We start from the raw sequence: 21,851 nt of genomic DNA on the forward strand, positions 1-21,851 counted from the left end.
TCCAGTGACACACGAGCACGACTGTGGGTGAAAGCCCCTCTTCATTCGCTGTCAGGACAGAAACCTGTGCACATGTTACTCTATTTATTAAAACCTTCTCCGTGTAAAGTTGTTTCCTCTGTGAAGCACGTTGCAACATTGGCTTTGGAAAGATAAAAAGACTCAAATGTGTTAAAGTGAAGGTTGTAGTAGTCTAAGCTAGTTTGGATGAAGTGGATAAACAGGATGAGAAATATGACTGCAGTTGTTTACCTTGGTATTAATGTTATAGATATTCATACATGCTTATATTATCTGCATGAAAGAACACTAAAGCAACATGGACGTCCACTTAGAGAGAAAATGACAGAGCAGGGAATATTCTGACTATTTGATTTCAGCCTGGGACTCAAATCTTAAACAATCTTAAAGTGTCTCAGTGCAGATTATTAATTGTACATTCTGATTAATCTCACTATAAGATGATAAGTTCATCTAAAGTATTTTACAATGTTTTAGTTTTTCTTTGTCCTTCAACTCTGATGGAGCAGCTGTGATCAGAGTGAGAGCTGCAGCTGGATTTTTTTTTTAAAAAAAAGCCTTTACATGACTGAAATCCAAGTTTATGGAGGGGTCTGTTTCTCAGAAGCTCCTGAAGGGAAGTTAGATTTCACGAAATACCAGACTGGGACTGATAAGTTTCAGTTTCATTATCCTTTTTATTTTTGTGTTCATTTCAATTCATTTTTTCTCATATAGCAGCAAATCAATACTCATTCCAGCACTGATTCAGAAGCCATTTTCAAAACCAGTTAAAAATCAGGAAAATCAACTTCACAAAGAATGGCAAGTTGGACAGCAGTCCCTCTAATCACTCACTGAAACCCATCCAAGTGAACATTATTGTTCAGGCAGTTAATTTTTTGATTTACTAACACACCACAGCCCAAGTCATTGGTGTGTGAAGGGAACTAACTAAACCAACAATCACACCAAAACCAATGAGGTGTTCCCAAATATGCAACTTTACTTATGTTACACAGATGAAAACACAAAACCGACAAGGAAAGCGCGGCCAGTCCTGTGGCTGTCATATTATCACCTTCTATAATCCACAGTGATTTTTCCACACACTGTGACATGCTTTTGTGTCTGTGAGTTGGTTTAGTCAGCATCTGTATTTATGCTGACTGAACATGATGAGTCAAACCCATCCAGATGTCACAAACAGCTGCTGAACCTGAAGCTGAAACCAACACTCACTGATTCCAACACTGCAACATACACGACACTGGATATTTAATTAGAAAAACACAACATAATATGCATATATGTACAATGGGTTTGGGTCAAACTTGTGAATTTTCCACAAAAGAAATATAAACGATATTTTAAAAAGAATATAAACTCGGCTCACTGATTCTAATACAGCAGAACATAGAGTAATGTTCCTGCGTAATACAGTTTAACTTGGTGTGAGCAAAACATATTAAAATACTGAAGGTGGACGAAAACTGTAGGTCATAAAGCTGCAGGCAGACTTGACATGATGTTTGAGAGAAATGCGAAAAACATTAAAGATTTTAGATATTTGAAATGTGCAGCTGAATGTTCAACATCTTTAAAGTCTGTCTGTCCTCAGATCATCTTTGTTTTCATTAAAACTGAGCTTGGTTTGAACACTGACTGTTTTAGTACTGGAGCATAAATGTTTAAACATATTTATGGATTTTCCCTGCTTTTTATAAACAGGAACAATGAAAATGAGACTTTAGTGGATTGTAGTGCACTTCTTGACAGTCAGATAATCATAATTTAGAAATGTAAAACAAAAAAGTATAGCAGGAACAAAATAAACTGTTTTCAAAGTGGTTGGTTTAGAATGTTGATCTTTTTATGACTAACTTAGCCAACTCATTTTACTCTGCTCAGAGGAGCTCGTGCAGATTCTGACTCATTTCTTTTAACCCCTCAAAAGTAAAAAGAAGACAGACAGACCAACTGTCAGTCCAACAGATGGAACCACAAGAAACTGAACATTTAAGATGTAAAATCAAATCAAGAACTTAACATTTGATATGGCCTGCTGGATGTTAAGCATTAAAATGTCTGTCATCTTATCATCTTCCTTTCTCTGGAAAAATGTCAACCTACTACTTCCCAGCAGAAGGGTGGTATGGACCCTGATTGTGTTGTTGTTTATATCTTCTGTGGATGGAAAAAAACAACTGCCAGAAAAAGCAGACCAGAAACTGTCAGACCAACAATCAGTCCAACAGATGTGAACGAAATTAAAATTTTAGATGTTTGAAATCTGCAGCTGAATGTTCCCCATCTTTAATGCTCGTCTGACCTCAGATCATTTTTCTTTTCTTGTTTTCATTAACAAAAAAAAAAACACTGAGGTTGGTTTGAACACTGACTGATTTCTTTAAATTTTCTGTAGCTAAAAAACAAAAGCAACAACGAGAAGCACAACGGGAAGATACAGACCAATGACCAGTCCAGCAGAGCCACTTACACTTCGTCCTACTTGTAGGTATGTCTGACCTGCAGGTGAGAAACAGGTGTGAGGTGTCAGGTAGGTGATGAGTGAAGAACAGAACAGAATCCAACAACCAGGAAGCAGATTCAGCTTTGATCACTGACACTGAACTCTCATAACTCACCTTTAGAATTAATAACTCTCAGGTCAAGAGTTATAGTAGTGGTGGAAGGGCTGAGGTCTTTTTTCTGGATAACACTACATTCGTATTTTCCAGCATCATTAATCGTCACATTCTTCAGAATCAAAGACACGTCTCTATTTTTCATCTCTCTGTCCCGCAGATCCACCCGGTTCTTAAAAGATGGATTCTGATCCTCGAGATCAAATCGCCGATCCACATACAAATGTACTATTTTCTTTTGTAGGTCAGGTTTGGTCCACTTTACCACTCTGATGGAACCCGTATCATTTGGAGCTTGACATGGTAGAATGACGTTCTGTCCAGACTGAACTGTGATGCTTTTGTCCTCTGAAAGAGGAAACAACACAGAGCAAAGTGAGTGAGGATCAGTCAAGACACTCAAAAAACTTTTTCCTACTGATGTTGAGGACACTGTGGGTCAAAAGAGGAGCCTCAGAAACCACCACTGAGAAGTATTTAGTGGACACTACAAAGTGTGCCACATCAGTGGACTCACAAAAATAACAATTAACTTCTAATATGCTGCTTACTGTCTTTGACATTTGAGCAAATAATTTTTATTTTTATGATATGAAGTACATCTGTGTTTTTTTCTTGATTGCCAAGACATCAGAGGGCATGTTTGAAAAGCCAAAAATCTCAGATTTTGATAGCACAAAGAATTACTTCTCATCATCTGTGGGAACTTTGACCTCAGTTTAACGTCAAAGTCCTGCTGCTTGAATTGTCTAACACTCTGATGACAGTTGTAGATTAGAGTGGCTGTGGCTCAGGAGGTAGAGCAGGAGTGTGAGTGTGAATAAATATGACATAAAGCACTGCTGATTGAGACATGTATGAAGTGATCTGACTGCTCAGGTAGAAAAGTACTACATAAGAGCTAGTCTGTTTAGATTGAATAAGGAGCTCGTGGTAAATGGAAGCTGATGGTTTTCTCAGAGACGTTTTAATATCAGCACCAGATCATTTTGGAAAGACTCCACAGACCTTTGTCTTCTTATTGTTTAGGGCTTACATGTTTAATTGACTTCCTGCAAGATCCACAGAAACATGCCCTGATGATGGGCGGCTTAAAGCAAACTTTATTTATTAAACAATTATATCACATATTCAGTTTCAAACAAATACACTGTCTAACAAGCACCTAATACCTTTGTATTATATCATATTGTACACACGTAAACCACTCTGAAACTCTTTATTCTTCTTTATGTTACATACAGTTATCTCACCTGCACACACGGACACAAAGACGCCAGCAAGCAGCAGAATCGAACAAAGAAATATGCATATTCCTGCAGACATGTCTGATGATCTTTGTTTTTAAAAATCCTGCGTGAATCCGTAAGTAACAGGACCGGAGTTCAAATTTGACTGCGTGAGATCAAATTCGAGGCTTGACCAAAGTCACAGTGAAACATGTCACAAACTCTTTCGATTTCGCTGGGTTTAAATTATTAAAAAGAAAATAATTCTTGATTAATTTCCCAAAAGTTATATCCTCGATCGCCACGGAGAATGCATGAAGCCTTCAAAATCTTAGAAAAAGGAGCTCACAGTGGGCAGAGCCTTAAACCTTGAAGAACAGGCACATCCCTCAGCCAGCTGTTTTCATTTGAATGAGAACATGAAGTGGAAAAATATGCCCCCACCCACACACACACTTACACACACACATGTCCTGATTTGTAAAATGTTATGGGTTCATCATTCCTGTCCTGATGTTGTCTCGAGCTCATGTTTGAACACGAGCTATCTCTGGTAAAATCTTGCACGACTCTTTTACATGAACTGGTTGGAAAGCAGAACTGATGAAAGATAAGAATAAATAAAGAGGAAATGCTCAAGGACTTAAAAAGGATCAGTGCTTGATCCTGATCTCAGAGGGGAAATTTAACTGATTCATAAAGAAAACTGAAAACAAGGGACTTTCGGAATAAACTTGAGTGTGAGTCACTCCACACAGCAGCCAGGTCCGTTCTGTGGAGTTCACCTGTTTTTGTCTGGAAAAGAAATCGAATGAAGGAGAAAGAAGGGGTGTAAAAGTTTTAGATTTCTGAGTCAATAACTGCAGTGTGAGATGCACATCACTACGAAGTAATTGTACTCTCTCGATACACTGTACTGTTCTTTTAATGGTTTCTATCTGCGAGAAAGCAAGCGGCACCACTTTTTGTGGAGTCTTCATGAAGATGAAACTCTTGTCTTCCTGAATCTAACGGTGGTGAAGGAGATAAAAAAGCTTGAAAGCATGAACTAAATCAGGTTCTGTGCTTTGTTTCTGTTGCTGCGTAACAGGCCCAGACAGGAACTGCATACAGCATGTGTGAACATGTGAGATCCTCCTGTCTTCAAAACAGTGAAAGGATGTTTTGCTTTTCTGTTGCTTTTTTTCTTTTTCTCTTCTACAAATCAACAGAAATAAAGAGTCAAACGGGGTTTTTAGCTGATGTTTTCATGATTGATGGGTTTTTCTACTACAAAACAATAAACTGTTGGATTAAATAATGATTATAAATTGACTGTAGGTGTGTCTTGTCTGCAGTCAACTTGTATTATAATGTGCCGACAACGCCTTATCATCAAACTTCAAACAGACCTCAAGGATTGCTCTGCCATAGAGTTTTCAGCCGTCCATGTTGGAGTCTAATGAGTGTAATCGAGGTTTTAAGGAGTTTACAGTTCTGTGTGGGTTGCAGTGAGAGGGTTTTTTTAGTGTTGATGGAGAAAGGGGAAGTGCTAACATACAAAGGGCCAGAGAATTGAAAACAAAGTAAAAAGCTCACTGCAGCTATTGTCTGTGTTTTGTCACAACAGTGAAATCCACTCTTACGCTAAAACACAGACAGTGGCTACAGTGGTCACATATCCTGGTACTGTCCCCATTCCAGCATCCCTCAGACATATACAGCATTTACTTCCACAAAGTTAGGAGACAGTATTTTGTAGGACTGTGAGGAAGCAAATATCCAGCGGGAGAGAACAGCCCCTCCCTTTGCTTGCTGTCCGAATGGAAACAAGCGTGAGGATGTACATTTGGGGTGGCTGTAGCTCAGGAGGTAGAGCAGGTCACTTACTTATTGGAAGGTTGATGGCTGAGCCCCAGTCTGCATGTCAAACATCTTTGGGCAAGATATTAACACCAAGTTGGTCTGAGGCATGCACTGGAGTATGGATTTATGAATATTAGACAGAAAGCACTTGTTATAGAAAACAGTGCTTGTATGAATGCGTAAAGTGCTTTGACTGCTGCAGGAGAGCAGAAACACACTTTACTAGAATCAGATTATTTACTATTTTACACATTTGTGGACCATAAATTATACTTTATACTTCTTTGAAATCAACTTGAAGGATGCTGCCTGCATGGACGCATGTGTAGTTGGTGGTACATCAGACCGTGCCACTGTTTTTGTGCAGTCTTTGGGCCGTCACTCAGTTGAGTTCAATTCAGTTTTATTTATGTAGCATCAAATCAAACAGTTGGCTCAAAGTTCTTTATAAAGCAAAGTAAGGACATTACAATATTGCAGAGAAAATTAAAGGGCAGAGGTGAGTGGTACTAGTGGAGAGTCTTGGGCTTACTTGAAAACATTTTAGGCGGGGAAGGGGTTGCCGTGGGAGCATTCCAGGGATGGTTGAGAGTGTGGGGAGGCTGGTCCAGGTTCCAAGGTGTCCAGGGAGGTTGAAGTACGGGCTGGAGGGCTGAGGAGAAGATGAATGTGTGGTCCTCGGGTTCTGGGCAGACGGGAGAACGGGACGGAAACAGAACCAGCACTGCTGGTGAGTACGACGGGTGATGAATCTGGAGAATACAGGAGACGGGGGACACATTAACCCACGATCCAGGCACACAGAGTCTGAGCACAGAGGAGGCCAAGTTTACCACGGGTGGTAGCAGGACGAACTGGCGAGGAGTAGCAGGCAGTGCTGGCTTAAAAACCCTCTAGATGGAGCCCCGGAAATTGGAAGCAGGTGATGAGCTGGCCAACTCCACCCCAGGGGACGGACAACAGGAGCCTGGACCACACCCGACCAGACACTCCCACAGCATATGACAATTTATTAAAACCTTCTTCACATTAAGTTCTTTCCTCTGTGCCGCACTTTGAAATGTTGGCTTTGGAAAGATAAAAAGACTAACATATTTTAAAGGATCAAGTGGATGAGAAATATCACTGTGTATTTTTAACCCTGGTAATAATGTGTTAGATATTCATACATGTTTACATGACCTGTATGAAGGAACACTGTGGGAATGTTTCCTTCAACTCATCGTGTTTTCCATGGATGTCCACTGAGTGAGGAAAAGACGGAGCAGAAAATGTTCTGACTATTTGATTTCAGCCTTGGACTCAAATCTTAAACAATCTTAAATTGTCTCAGTGCAGATTATTCATTGTACATTAGTCTGATTTATCTCTCACTATAAGATGATAAGTTCATCTAAAGTACCTTACAATGTGTTAGTTTTCCTTTGTAGTTCAACTCTGATGGAGCAGCTGTGAGAGCTGCAGCTGGAAAATAAATTCCAAAGTAAACAAAAACAAGTCTTTACACGACTGAAATCCAGGTTTATGGATGAGTCAGTTTCTCAGAAGTCCCTGAGGGGAAGTTAGTTGTGTTCATTTCAGTTAATGTTCATCAATATCAATCAAATATCAGCAAATCAACATCCCGTCAAGGTGTTTTATACTGAACCGTTAGAGAGAAAGTCCCACCTCTCACACTGTGAGCAAACATTTAGTAATGACAATAAAATCCCCCTTTAACAGCAAGAAGCCTCCAACAGCACAAGGCTGTGTGGTGAGGGATGTTGGCAGATAACAGTCTCTGCACTGTAAACACTGCTGTGACATTGTGTCTCTGTGTGCAGGTATATGGCCAGACTCAAGATGGCTTAGATTATAAATGTGTATGGTGAACAGTTTGCTGCTCTCTGCATTATTAAAATGCTGATGAGCTGATATTTTGTGTGTCTGTGCAGGCTGGGCCTACTGTATACCACAGCCTCAAGGGAGGATTGGCTTGCTGAGGCCGGGGTGGTTGCTGACCTACTAACAGACTGGTGAGTTGAGCACAACTGCTGTTCCCTCCCATTTACAATTTTATTGGTTGTCATATTTTTCCCACATCTGAGACAGATGTTCAGACCTCGAATCTGTGTGTGTTACACTTACTGTAGGAGTGTGTAAACACATGGGAAGTGAAAAAAATGACTGAAAAATAAACTAAAACCATCACGGGAATCCCCGAGAGGCCAAGGCCTGTTCTATTGTTACTAAGGGAGGAGTCATGGTGACCTAATATCAGGTATAAAGAGACAGCCAGCGTCACATCAAGTCTGGTTGTAAAAGTCGGACATCAGAGAAGATTTGACTGAAAATCAATTTGTAGTTTGTTGTCCACCTTATTTGTACAATTTGAAAGAAGTGTTTAATTTTAGTAACGTTTCTCATGAGTTTGTGATCTCAAGAGTTTAATAATGTGAATACAACGCCAGCTTAAGCCTGACAAGGTGACAAAAACAAAACAAACTACATAAAACTAATCTAAAAAAAAAAAAACTTTTTTAATTTTGTTTCTCAGATTCATGCTAACTCCATCTTCCCTAGAGGTAAAATTTAAGGATGTTTGCTGCTGATGATCATGTTTGCACATGTCTAATGTAACTGGAAATCGAATTATGCAGTTCCCGCCAACTGAACTCTGCTGCTGGCAACACCAGGTGAAAAACAAACTGCATCACTGAATGATGAAAAACTGGAGTCTAGGATTTGCTTCTGTGGATCTTTATCATTTTAAACATGTTGAGCCCACATTTCACTATATGAAATGAAAAACAAAGTCCTGCCTGTGGACTATAACGTTATTATACCCATTAAAAGCTGATGTAAAATATTGACTTTGACCCTTTTTTTAAACTACATTAATACAAAAGCACAAATCAGACACACTGAGTCTATATTTTCTTGTGGTTTATGCTTATTTGCAGTGTTTATATTGGTAAGGTTGTTCAAACTTGCTCTGATATTTTCACATTAAAGCCTTACAGCCATTCGCAAAGAGCTTTTAATATGAAAGACACGCAGTAGAAGAAGTATTTTTCTGTACAGTCTAAGGAAAGAACAGTGTTGAGTCTTTAGCTGTCCTGATGAATTAGCGGTGTAAATGTGAATTGTTTATTTATGGCCACTAGAGGGAGATGTTTGACTATCAAATAACCAATGACACTTCCACAGCACACTTAAAACAGTGAGGATTTGCACTTCCTGATAAGATGACATTGTTTTATTTTAATTAACTGTGGATAAAAACTATTTTCACTTAAGTATGTTTTCATGATGGGATTAAATAAACACTGTGAGCATCAGAGCGTTTGGGCTTTGTGACCAGGTTAAATGTAACACTGATCTGAGAAGTTTATTACTACTACTACTATTGTTATTATAATTATTGTTATGATTATGAATCAATAATTTGGGGTCATGGAATCTATTTAATTCTATTTTTCTTTCCTGTAATTCAGTAATTAATCTGTACTAAATAAAAGAGGGATTTTCTGTTTGGTATTGAGGCAAAGTCACTGGTTAAACCTCGTGCCGTCTGTCTTTTTATGTGTTTGTGGTGCTGCTCTCATTTTATTTCCTGTTGCTGTTTCAGGTCTCTGACTGTGTGCTGCTTTAAACTGAGTGCTAACAAATGAAATGAGGTCACTTGTTTTTAGGATTTTACGGACTGTTACTTTGGCTTTTGTCCAAATGTATTTACTGTGAAGTCATCCTGAGATGCTTTCAGGTCAGAAGAGAAATGAAACCTCTCCAGTTAGTGGCATTAATGTCATTTAAAATGTATAAATATAAATTTAAAGGCTGCCCCGCTGTGTGACCTAGTTTTAACAGTAGATGACAATAGACAATCAGCACGGCCACTTCAAGCTTCAGTGACAGGTTTAAGAGGAGGGGCTCTGTGCTGGGTCAGGAAATGTGCTTCATTATAATGTGCTCTCATTATACTTCATAAAAGTATGAAGTCTGAGTCACATGTTCATGAATTATTAGTTTATTATTAGTTTATCAGACAAAAACTAAAGTCTTTTGTTTTCATTTCAAAGTATAGAGACAGATACTATGAATGTTTCCCAGGGGGAGTAGCAATATTACTACTACTACTAATAATAATAATAATAATAGTAATAATAATAATAATAATAATAATAATAATAGTAATAATTGATAACAATAACAATAAACAGTCAATTAATGATTTTCTACTAGCAGCACTGTGTTTGTTCTCGTCTATATCATTTGATGAAAAACTGTTGTAATGTAATACAATGAAAAACTGTCTATGGTTATACACCGATGTTCAAGTTAACTCCTTTTCAAACTGACTGTACTGACTGCAGCACTGAGTGTTTCGGTTAGCCACAACCAAATCGGAACTGTTCACATTTGTCACTTGACAACTCAATGAAACCCACAGAACCACGTGAGAAACACACAAGAGAACAAAAGTTTAATAAGAAATCAGATCGCTGCCATGAGAACACGAGCTGGATCCAACAAACAAGAATGGAAATAACAGTAAAGTTACTGACAACATAAGATATATTAAAATATTTATATTAATATCGCTGATGTTGAAGTTTGCATGTTCTCCTTGCGTTTGTGTGGGTCTCTGCAGGTACTTTGGCTTCCTCCCACAGCCCAACAACATGCAGTTAGTGGGGTTAAGTTAGTTGATGAGTCTAAATTCTCTCTCTGTGTTAGCCCTGCAAGAACGGGGACCTGCTGAAGGTGTACCCTGAGTCTTGTCCTACGGCAGCTGGGATAGGCTCCAGTCCCACTGCAACCCTGAATTTGTAAGTGGAGGAGGATGTAATAAGTGAAATAAAAGACACAAAACATCAAAAAGAAATCTTTTCAACATATGGATGTGTCTGTGGAGGTGCTGGGGGACCAGTTAGAGACCAGCAGCTGGACATCAATGGTTGGACTGGTGGACTACTTCAGTGAAGAGTAGACGACATCTGGCTCTGGTTTACAGTCTGAACACAAACACACACAGTTATTAAAAACAAACAAACAAAACAACAGGAAACATGATTAGCCTACAAGCTTTGTAGTTCAATCAAGCCCTCCAGTCTCCACCTCTCTGCATCACACACAGTCCCAGTTCAGACTTCAAAGGGAACCAGCTCAGACACAGCCAGCTTCTTCTTTCTCACTCCACCCTAAGATTAACAGGCTGAGCAGATCACAAACAGCAGCACTAAAAAAAGAAAATGAAAAAACAAGTCTTCGCCGCCATTTTATGCGCTACCCAGAGTCAAGGATTTTCTTTTTGACCAGCCAATTAAAGTGAATTATACTTATCTATTCTTATCATTGCATTAGCTTAATCTAAGCATTCGGTTAGATGAAGTGACAGGTTGCATAAACCGCAGCAGATGTTTAGAGTTCTCTTCTCAAAGCATCTGTACTGTAAAACAACAAATGACCAGAAAGAGCTGGGGGGTATTTTTGTGAAAAGGAAGGTGGGCGACCACAAAGCTGCCATCTTCTTTCAATGCAGACTGATGCACTTCACCACAAAGCACAAAGCAAGCAGGTTCTCACTGCATGAACACTGCTATTGGCTAAACCAGAGCGCACAGCAGAGACAATTCTCACCAGCTTCAGACTAACTGGGGTAAACAGGAAGTAGCTACTGTGGTTTTACATGCAGAACTTTAAAAATGTTCACAAAAAAAGTTGATTCATTCTATTAAAGGACAGTTTCAGAGGCTCGGTGCACTCAGTTAAGGATCTCTAGACTTTTCCGTTCATGTCTTCATACGTCTCATAGTGACAGCTCCAGGATTATAGTGAAAAAACCTTTGAAACTCGTCATCATTTCCTCATCATCATCCAAATCACCAAATGTTAGCATACTGAGAAGATGGTGAACATGATGAACGTTAAACCTACTGCTAACCTTCTAACGCTAGTAGTTAGCTTCAAGCAAAGTCCCATTTCCTGGGTATTTAAACTGACCTAATACAGGAGGAACTGACTGAAACCAGTGCTGCCAGATTTAATTTCCCAGATTAAATCATCTTTGATAATGGTCCAATGTCAACTAAACACTCCGTGAATGCAGAACATCATACCAGCAGTCAGACTTGGTGATGCTAGTGTGGCGGTCTGGGACTGCTTTGCTGCTTAATTGGTGGAACAATGAATTATCCTCTATCAGAACATTTTGCAGGAGAAAACCATCAGTTGATGTCCTGAAGCTCGAGCACACTTGGATTGTGGAGCATGACAATGATTCAAACTCGCAGCAGCAATTCCATCTCTCAATAGACAAAATAAAGAAAGATATTATGGGGTGGCATAGTCATAATTTATTTTAATTATATTTAGGATGCTTTGGCATAATGTTAGAGACCATACATACTGGTAAACCCTGCAGTGTGGCAGAAATTAAAAATATATATTCAGCATTTTTTCACAGGGCCAGTTAGGCTTGGATGGCTTTTTTCCTGTATAATAAATGAACTCATGATTTTAAAAATGTTTGGTTTTTAGCCTTTTATCAGTATTGGTTTCATTTAAATGAGTATGGTAGAACTGTGTAGTGTTTTGCAAATAAGCAAACAGCTTTAAACTCAGTGCAGCTCATCAGTCTCATGGTCTGTATCAGAAAAATGTTAAACTCAATCTTCCCAATCAAATAACATTTAATGATCATAATCAGCAAGATGAATGTATGTGGTCAACCTGTCAAGATGTCAAAAGCATTAACTTTATCAAAGATAATTTCAGAATTTAAGTGTACAATATGGGTGGTGATTTGCAATGAAGGGGGAAATTATACAGTGAGGAGTTTTTATAAGTAACTTTTAATGAGTAATCCTCCATTTTTCTTTATGACTACACAATCTAATTAAACATAATTGTAAAATGTCAAAAAAAACCAAAACCCAAACAATTCTCTGTTAGTGAGATCAAATGTTCAAATTACTGTGACTGAAAGCAGACATGTTAGCCGCAACCAAACCAGAACAAGTCAAATTTTGCATCTGACATTTTGGTGAATTCCACCACGTGATCACGTAACCACGTGAGAAACACACATAAAACAAACGTATATTTGTTGTGCAAAGAAACAAAATCACTGCTGAGGAAACATGAGTCAACAGGCATAAATACAAAGAAGAGTGATGGTACTGGGAACATAAACACAGAGGTGGGACCAAGTCATTGTTTTGCAAGTCTCAAGTAAGTCTCAAGTCTTTATCCTCAAGTCACAAGTCAAGTCTCAAGTAATGTCAGGCAAGTCAGAGTCGAGTCTCAAGTCACTGGTGTAAAAGTCCGAGTCAAGTCACAAGTCTGAAATTTTGAATTTCAAGTCCTTTCGAGTCTTTAAAAAAAACGAAAAAAGAATGTTGCAGTTATGCTAAATGTAAATATTAGACCATGTAATTTTTAAATCTGTGTTTTTCTCAACACATGACAAAATAGTGAACTTAGAAATTATACACAAATTGTGAAATTGCACCTCTTTAAAATGCAGCTCAATTAAACCTAGCTCCAAGAATAATTTTCACCGACAGTTCTGAGATAAGCTGCATGTTATTCTTGGATGTAGGACCGGCTTTAAAATCGCATGACAAAAATATCATACATATTAAAAAAAACTGCATCACCAACGTAGCCTGGACAACATTTGCTAGTTAGATGAAGTCAGCTATCTCATCGTAGCATATTTATATGCATATTTATAATCATACGGTTCTTGGAGTGAGTGCACACACTCATGAAGTTTAGTAACTTCAGGTCACTGCAACAAGCCCAGGTACAGTTTACCGACGGATGGGTGCAGGACCTTGAAATGCACCGTGTAGAACGAAAGACCATCGTACGTATCATAAGTTTACCAGTCTCACAAATTGTCTTCATAAATACACATTCCTTAACCGTTTATTAATAGGACCTTTGAGCTCAACGGTAATTAATTAGTAGTGGAAATAATTTCTGGTACGCGTTACAGAAATGTAGCAGTGACAATAAGACTGTATGCTGTAATCGTACTGGGCAATTAGTGATACAAAAAACAACTGTTTTATCCTGTGAATAAAAGTATATGTTTTTGTCAATGTACCATGGTAATAACAGAAGCGAAACACAATATTGTGTCAGGACAATTCACTATTTAAAAACACTGACCTTCGTGTAAATGCTTGGAGCAGACTAACCTGTGAGCTGGAGTGTTCTGGGACGTTATATTTGGTCTTTGAATGGCTGCAATCCAGGCCATCCGTCGCCTCTTTGTTACTTCGGAAACATGGCTCGAACAATTTCTCTTAAACGTCGTAATCCGATAACAACCGATTTCTTTACCCGTCGGCTTCCCGTGGCTGTCATGTGACCGGCTATTGCAGTTAATAATACAACAGCTTCTTGCCATTTTTTGTGTTTCTTTTTATCGCTGTGTGACTGATTTCAATTAAAAGCCTGCATGCGCTAGTACCACTTGCCACGAGTTCCCAGAATCCTTTGTGGTTCTACCCCAGAATGACATCACATTTTCAATCTCTATATGCATGTTACATTTTATATTTGGGGTGAAATATCAAGTCTTTTCAAGTAAACCGGTTCAAGTCCAATTCAAGTCCCAGGTCATTGGTGTAAAAGTCTAAGTCAAGTCACAAGTCTTACAACATTTTTTCAAGTCAAGTCTAAAGTCATAAAATTAATGACTCGAGTCTGACTCGAGTCCAAGTCATGTGACTCGAGTCCACACCTCTGCATAAACACATTTCCACAGTATGTCCCTGCTCTTAAAGCCAGATTAATCAGGGATTGGACTGGCAGGACCTCTGGCCCTGATGTGAGTGATAGACCCAGCAGAGGGCAGGTCCACATGTTTCGTTCAGACTATGTGTTACTGGGCCCTATGGGTTAAGCTCCAGTTCCCCCATGAGCACCTTTCTCCTTGGCTGCTTCCAGAGTAGGATTGAACCCAAGGGGTGTTTTGTTGTTGGACCACAGTCTCTCCACTCAGGTAAAAGAGGACCAGAGCTGTCAAGTGATCACTACCTGATGCTAAGTTGGACCAGGTAGTGGGGAGGATGCTGGACAAACCAGGCACACCCAAATCTCTGGTAAGTATTGGTTGTGTCTGACAGATGGCCCAATTCACGAGATCTTTAATTCCTCGTGAATTCCAACTGGAATCTGTCATGGCTGCACTTCACCACTGATTCTGTTCCTAACATTTATGGATACAATTTCTGGGTGAAGCTAAGAGGTGGAGTGTTTCTGCTTTGGTGGCCTTGGTATGACCTTTCTATTATGATGTGGTTCTTCTGGCCTCATCTGTTGGTAACCTCCAGTGTGCATTAGAGGGATTTGCAGCTCAGTATGAAGTAGCTGTGTTGAGAATCAGCAACTCCAAATTTGACACGAGCACCTTAATTGTCTTCTGTGGTCTTTCAGGTCTTTTGGTGCTGTTGGGCTGGTCGATGCAGTCCTTCTTTTTAAAAGTACACTGGACTGTTGATCAGGCCATTTGGTCATAATAGTATTTTTTTGTTTGTATTTTTATGTTATGTCCATGATAGTCTTACATTAGTTTTTTTAGACCATGATGAGCATTGCTGTCTTTAGAGTTCAAATTCAGACTGAATTCACTTTGAAGCGACTTTAGATCTTTTATCATCTTAATTTATTGCCTTAAATTGTATAAATGAATAGCATTGTATAAGTACAAGTTCAAAGATGCAGAGCAGCTTTACCTTTTTTCCTCTTTGGTCTGAAGGCTATTTGTCCGTAATTGATGTCTTCTGTTCTCACTCCTGAGTACACTGCAGCAGGATCGCTCTCTGCAGAGTAAAGTACATATAAATTTCTGTAAGTAGAGCAGCTGCAATAGTACTGTTATATTATTGCAGCATACTGTATGCTTTACCACTTCTGATTACCACAATTTGTTATTTGTGTATTACTCAAAGTGTACTGACACACTGAGGTTGTACATAAATGCCACTGGCACTGTTCAGACTCTGCCAGTTCATCACAGATGGTCCTGCGCTGGGTTATTGAGTATCTATGTGTATCAAATAATGCTAAAACATTTTATAATATATTATATTATACTATAATGTAATTATTTTGTAGTGTGCTATGGTTGATCGACCCTGCCTGATATGAACATGTTCTGCTCTTCTAAACATGATCACTAAAAAAAAACAACAACAAAAAAACAAGCCTCTGTCTAATTTTAGATACAACACAGAGCTGAGGGATTATTTATTTTAGAAGTGTCAGTTAAATTTAATAACTGCAACAATTTTTCACAGTTATCTCATCTGAATACCTCTGCAAGGAAACACAGAATGACCACATTGAACTGGGTGGGTGTTTTGTGAAAAAGGAAGGTCAAATACCACAATGATATTATTTTCTTTTTTTTTTTAGCACAGACTGATGCAAGTCACCTCACCACAAGGCAGAGAAGCAACAGCTTCTCACCTATCACTATTATTAGCCAAACCAGAACACACAGCAATGAGAATTTTATGAGCTTCACACCAGCTAAAGTCAATAACAGGAAGAAGCTGCTGTGGTTTTAAATGTAGGACTAGGTTAGAAAATAATTATTTGCTTTAATGGAGAGTTTGAATGTCTCATAGTTACAGTAACGTAACGTAATGTGGCTCCAGAATCCAAAAAACACAAGTGCCTGAGTTGAAGGAGTCACACTCTACCTGAGTAAAGAGAGTCAACTGAGACCAAACATGACACTAAGAATAATGAGTTACATGTGCTATGCTCATTCATCACATGCACTGTCGTCAGTTTTGACTCACACACTGTCCTGGTGCCACAGCAAAGATCTAATTTTCATTATTTTATGTTTGTTTTGGAAACCATAATTCAGCTGTTTTAGAAAAAAAGATGTAAGATTTTGACGTAAGGTTTGGGTAAGGTAAGGTTACCCATAAAAACTGAAAAATAATTTCAGTATTATGTAAAAGGACTTTGTTTCAGGGAACACAAAACGGATTAACAATTAAAAGCTGTTCTGCAGCAATGGAGGTTGATCAAGCCTTGAAAGCTGGTGCTACTAATTCCTACTAGAGATGGCACGATACCACTTTTTATGTCCGATACCGATATCATAAATTTGGATATCTGCCTGAATCCGATATAGTGTTTTTTAATCAACAAAATTGTTTTTTAAATATCTTGCTGCATTTTGTATAAGTTCATACTCAAGTTTAAAACAACAACTACACTAAAGCTATTCTGTTATACCTGTATGCAAAAAAAAAATATTTCATAGTTCAGCAATACTGATCAATCTAATAAACTTAAACCTACACCATCCTCCCTATTCTGGTATTTTAAAGAGTACTTAGCATAAATATTAAGCAACCTAACTAATAGGGTTCCAACTCCCAGCAATAACAAAAATAAATAAATAAAAAATAGGGAACCACCCCTCACGCTCCACCTCATGATGCCTAATCGACGTAATCAACCTTGATTTGATGCAGTGTGAAAAAAAATGCACAGAAATCAATTATTTTTCAAGAAATATTAAATAGATTCAACATCTTTCTTCAACAAAATTGCAGACTGCACAGATGGTACCTTCCCAAAGGAAAATGTACTATAGCTTACTAGGGTATATATATTAGACTTAATAGTTACTATATACAGTAATGGACTTCAATTCATTTTACATCAGATTAAAACTTTGGGTGTCAGATAATTATTTATTAAAAGCTCGACATTTTAAATGAGAATAAGAAAGAAAAGTATGTCTTTGTGCCCCCTTTTCCCTGTTAATGCCCTATCGGCCCCCCTGGCTAAACTTTGCTAGATCCGCCCCTGCACAGTTACCAGCCGTCAGCTGCGTAGAAAAAGATCCTGGTGTAGAAAGTAATATTAAATACATTCTAACAACAGCTTATCAAGCTTCAACGTGCTGCTGTTGTTCAGCCACTGGTTTCCTCTTTCTGGTGCAAAGTGGGCCAAAAACAAACAAGAGAGACGGACTCGCGACAGAAAAGCCGATCAGCTGATCATTAAGCAGTTTCATGATTGAAGTAGCAGCAAGAAGAGACAGTCGCTTGTTAAGCTTAACGCAGGAATGCTTTACAAACATTCAGAGATGGACTTACACACTTGCTTTACTTCTCTCGGGGATAACTTTGTCGGAGATGAAATGCCAGGTTGCTAGCGAAGCTCCACATGCTATCCAGACCACTGACAGGTCCCACATGCCACAGCCGCTCTATCACGTGATGCATGCTGCTCCGACGTGCTAACGTTCTGAGGCGAGTTACGGCGTGTTGCAAGTTTTGTGAGGTGCTTTCCTGATATTTAATGGATCGGATTACATTTTTTATTTTTCTCCGATATCCGATCCAGTAATTTAGGTCAGTATCGGACCGATACGATACGTAATATCGGATCGGTCCATCTCTAATTCCTACATTGGATTTCTCAGGATGACCCCTCTATTTAGCCTTTCCAGGAGTCATGCGGTACATGGGACACTGGGTAGGATTCTAGACGCACCGAGCACACAGAGATGAGCTGGGAGGAAGACAGCCTAAACACCTAAACAGCATCCTTTGTTGATCTCAGGGGGCCTCTGTCAGCTGGGGGAACCTAACGGTGTCAACAACAAGGTTATTGGGAACCAGGAGTAAGTAATTGTGTTTTTATGTTTGTGCTCCAACATAAAAGAAGTGCTGGAACAGATTATGGTACCATACATGCATCAGCTGAACAGTATTGTGCTGTAGAAAGTAGTGTGTTGCTACGAAAATGGCAAGAAAAAGCAAATAACAACAGAAGTGAGACAGACCATCATACACTCTGGTATGTGTCTAGTTGGTCAGTGGTTCATCCTACAACAAGATAATGACCCAACACATTAGTGCAAGCTATGCCTGAACTACCTCAGGAAAAAAGAAGAAGATGGTAGGCTTGAAAACATGGAGTGGCCAGCACAGTCTCCAGACTGAAACCCATTCAAGCTGTTTTGGGATGAACTGGACAGAAGAGTGAAAGCAACGCAACCTAAAAGTGCCACATTAATGGGAACTTCTGCAACATATATGGGAAGAACTTTCTCAAGAATATTTGATTTCTATTGTAGAGAGAATGACATGCGTGTGCCCAGCTGTTATATCTGCGAAAGGCGGCTACTTTGATGAGTCAGAGGTTTAGAATATAAATTCTATAATTTCTTGTTTAATTCCAGTTGTCTTTTTGTACAATGCTTTCATTTCATTTTAGAGTGCAATGAGACATTAACGTGGAGAATTTTCAATAAATCTGGAAAAACTGGATTGTTCTTTTGACCTGTAGTGTATATACATGGCAAAACTAACTGTGTGTGTGTGTGCGCACGTAATTTCAGTTCCTTGTGCTGACAGGAAATTTGGCTAGTGAAATATAACTTCCAGGATCCTGGTGTAAGAATGGTTGGAGAGATTCTGACTTTCTACAGCAGCCAATACGAAAACAAGTAAAACTTTCCAAATGTTTTCATAGGTGTTAATCAATATGTGAGCAGACTAGGATGGTGGATATTATGAACATTACACAAAGCTTGTAGCATTCTGAGTTTACAATTTAGAGATTGAACTGGCTATGATGGAGAAAATGAAGATCAGCTGTACCTGACTTTTTTTTCTTGTCTTTGATGATGATTTGCCCATAAGTGACGTATTCTGTTCTCACTGCTGGAGAGACTGCAGCTGGATCACTCTCTGCACAATGAAACACACAGAGAATGTCAGTGCAGGCAGTACAAGTGATAGCAGAGCTGATTGAAACTGCTGCTCTAGCAGAACTCTTTATGCACACACACAAAAATACAAACAACAGCAACAACAAAACAGTTACAACACTGCAAAAGTCTCGAATCACCCGTCATTTTTTCATATTTTACTTCCGATGAGTCAGACTTTCATGTAATGTTTTCAAATGCTCTTGAACAATGTTTCTCCAGACTTTTTTTAAGGTCTTTCAACGTTTTTCTTTGGACAATGGCTGCTATTTTTACACATCCTTTTCAATCCACTCAACGTAGCTGACCATTTCCAGAATATATATTTTTTAATTCAAGTATGAAAAGACACCTAACTGCATAACTCAAATGATGAACTAGTGTTGTGTGGTTCTTCAGTTGATGGTTGCCAAGAAACAATTCTTAAGGAAGCGGAGCAAGAGCTAAAGGCTGAGGTATGTCATGTTACACAAGCAAATCATCATCAGTATGTATGTAGGACGTCAGGAGAGAAGTACAAAAGATTGTCTACAGCCATCTGTAGCTCATGGTGGGGACTCTTTCATTGTCCAGGCTGCATTTTAACCTTGTTTGAGATCTTGTTCACACTGATGGAAATATGAACACAGAAAAGTACCATCAGATTTTGATCTACATTCATTTCATTCATTTACCTCATACTGGTGTTCTACAGTGGCTTGCAAAAGTATTCCCCCTTGAACTTTTCCACATTTTGTCACATTACAGCCACAAACATGAATCAATTTTATTGGAATTCCACGTGAAAGACCAACACAAAGTGGTGTACACGTGAGAAGTGGAATGAAAATCATACATGATTCCAAGCATTTTTTACAAATAAATAACTGAAAAGTGGGGTGTGCGTAATTATTCAGCCTCACGTGTGCATCACTTTGTGTTGGTCTTTCACGTGGAATTCCAATAAAATTGATTCATGTTTGTGGCTGTAATGTGACAAAATGTGGAAAAGTTCAAGGGGGAATACTTTTGCAAGCCACTGTATATAGGAAATATGTCAAAAAACTTTATGGTCCTTCCTCTTTTTATAACATCTGTGGTAAAATTGTTGCAGGTTGCATAGTTTGTGTTTTTTTTCTCTCTCTTTTCTAAATGAGAAACAGGAAGCTGGATGACTCGTAGCTGTTAGCTTTTGTAAACCACAGATCACACACAACATAGTCCAACATTCAAAGAACAACATTCATGAAGCACAGTGGGAGAGTGTATAGAAAGATGATTACATCTGAGTGAGTTGGTTAAGCTGTTTGAACAAAATGAACATAATTTTTTTTTTTCATTATGGGAAAGTTTAACTATAATAATACATTCTTGAAAAAAACACAACTGTGATTTCAGGGTTTTTGTTTTAGTGTTACAACTATCTAATTACAAATAAGTGTTTACTAATCATCCTTCACATGCTCCATAATATCCTCAAATAAAGATATTACCAGACTAAACCAAATCTTACACTCCTGAAGAGGTGAAGGTCAAAACAAAGTCCACATGATCCAAACTACACTCATAAAGCATGTTGTCATAGGCTTTCAATTTCATATATACCCTTACTCTTACATTGCTATGTAGGATGTTACCCAATTTTAAAAATGTACACGACAAACAAATATTACCACTCAGCAACCATCTGTATAACTCAGCATCTTACAACATAGATTAATTAATCAATTAATTAATTAAATAAAATTTTAACTCTCCAAGAAAATAAGGTTTAAAAAGCTCCCTGCAGATTTAACTTCTACTAAATATTGCAAACTTACAAAATATTATAATGTCACTAAAAGGCTCAATCCAGAGTACTTTCTTTTTTTTTTAATCAATGCATCGGGGTCCTCCGACAAGAACACAGAACAAGCCATCCTGAGACTGAAACCTCAAATCCCAAAAACTGCAGGTCCACTAATATCCACTTGAATCTCTATAAATAAATCGGTCTAGAGAGAAGCCCATGCTAAAATATCCAGATTTTAACATGCATGGTACAAAAAATGATCTCAGTTCTTATTTTTCCCAAGCACTTCGTAGGAGGATTTTTGTTATTTATCATGGAAATATAGTTGTGTGGCTTTGTAATGCAATATCTTGTTTTCCCTTTGGACTGCTCCCTGCTAATTTCTCCCATAGAAATTCAAACTTCCACTACCCTACAATGCTAAGTGTTGCTTCTATATTGATCTTCACATTATAAAAAAATTTCCAAACTGCACTGAGTGATCTAGTTTTACAAAAAAAAAAAACCCAACAAAAAACAAACATAAGTAGAAGACAAAAAAGTCTTACCTCTGCTTTCTTGGACTATCTCTTCTTGACAATCGGATATTCTGACGTTACTGTATGTGA

General features: G+C 38.4%; 2 long non-coding RNA genes across 3 annotated transcripts; both read right to left on the bottom strand.

Annotated features, from left to right (window-relative positions):
* Positions 1-1,261: 1,261 nt before the first annotated feature.
* LOC146713120 (uncharacterized) lies at positions 1,262-4,287 on the bottom strand. Its single transcript, XR_014919094.1, has 3 exons — positions 3,902-4,287; positions 2,649-2,996; positions 1,262-2,529 (listed from the first exon to the last, which is right to left on the bottom strand). It is a non-coding gene; the product is annotated as an uncharacterized LOC146713120 (long non-coding RNA).
* A 5,877-nt stretch (positions 4,288-10,164) lies between these two features.
* LOC146713121 (uncharacterized) lies at positions 10,165-21,842 on the bottom strand. Of its 2 annotated transcripts, XR_014919118.1 has the most exons (4): positions 21,792-21,842; positions 19,363-19,452; positions 15,457-15,543; positions 10,165-10,719 (listed from the first exon to the last, which is right to left on the bottom strand). It is a non-coding gene; the product is annotated as an uncharacterized LOC146713121 (long non-coding RNA). The 2 variants fall into 2 exon arrangements; XR_014919117.1 differs by lacking the exon at positions 21,792-21,842 and having other exon boundaries at positions 19,363-19,686.
* Positions 21,843-21,851: the final 9 nt, after the last annotated feature.

Source organism: Copadichromis virginalis, linkage group LG3, assembly GCF_057382275.1.
Source record: "Copadichromis virginalis isolate Kocher_CV1m ecotype Utaka linkage group LG3, C_Virginalis_male_GT1.1, whole genome shotgun sequence".
NCBI classification, from domain to species: Eukaryota; Metazoa; Chordata; class Actinopteri; order Cichliformes; family Cichlidae; genus Copadichromis; species Copadichromis virginalis.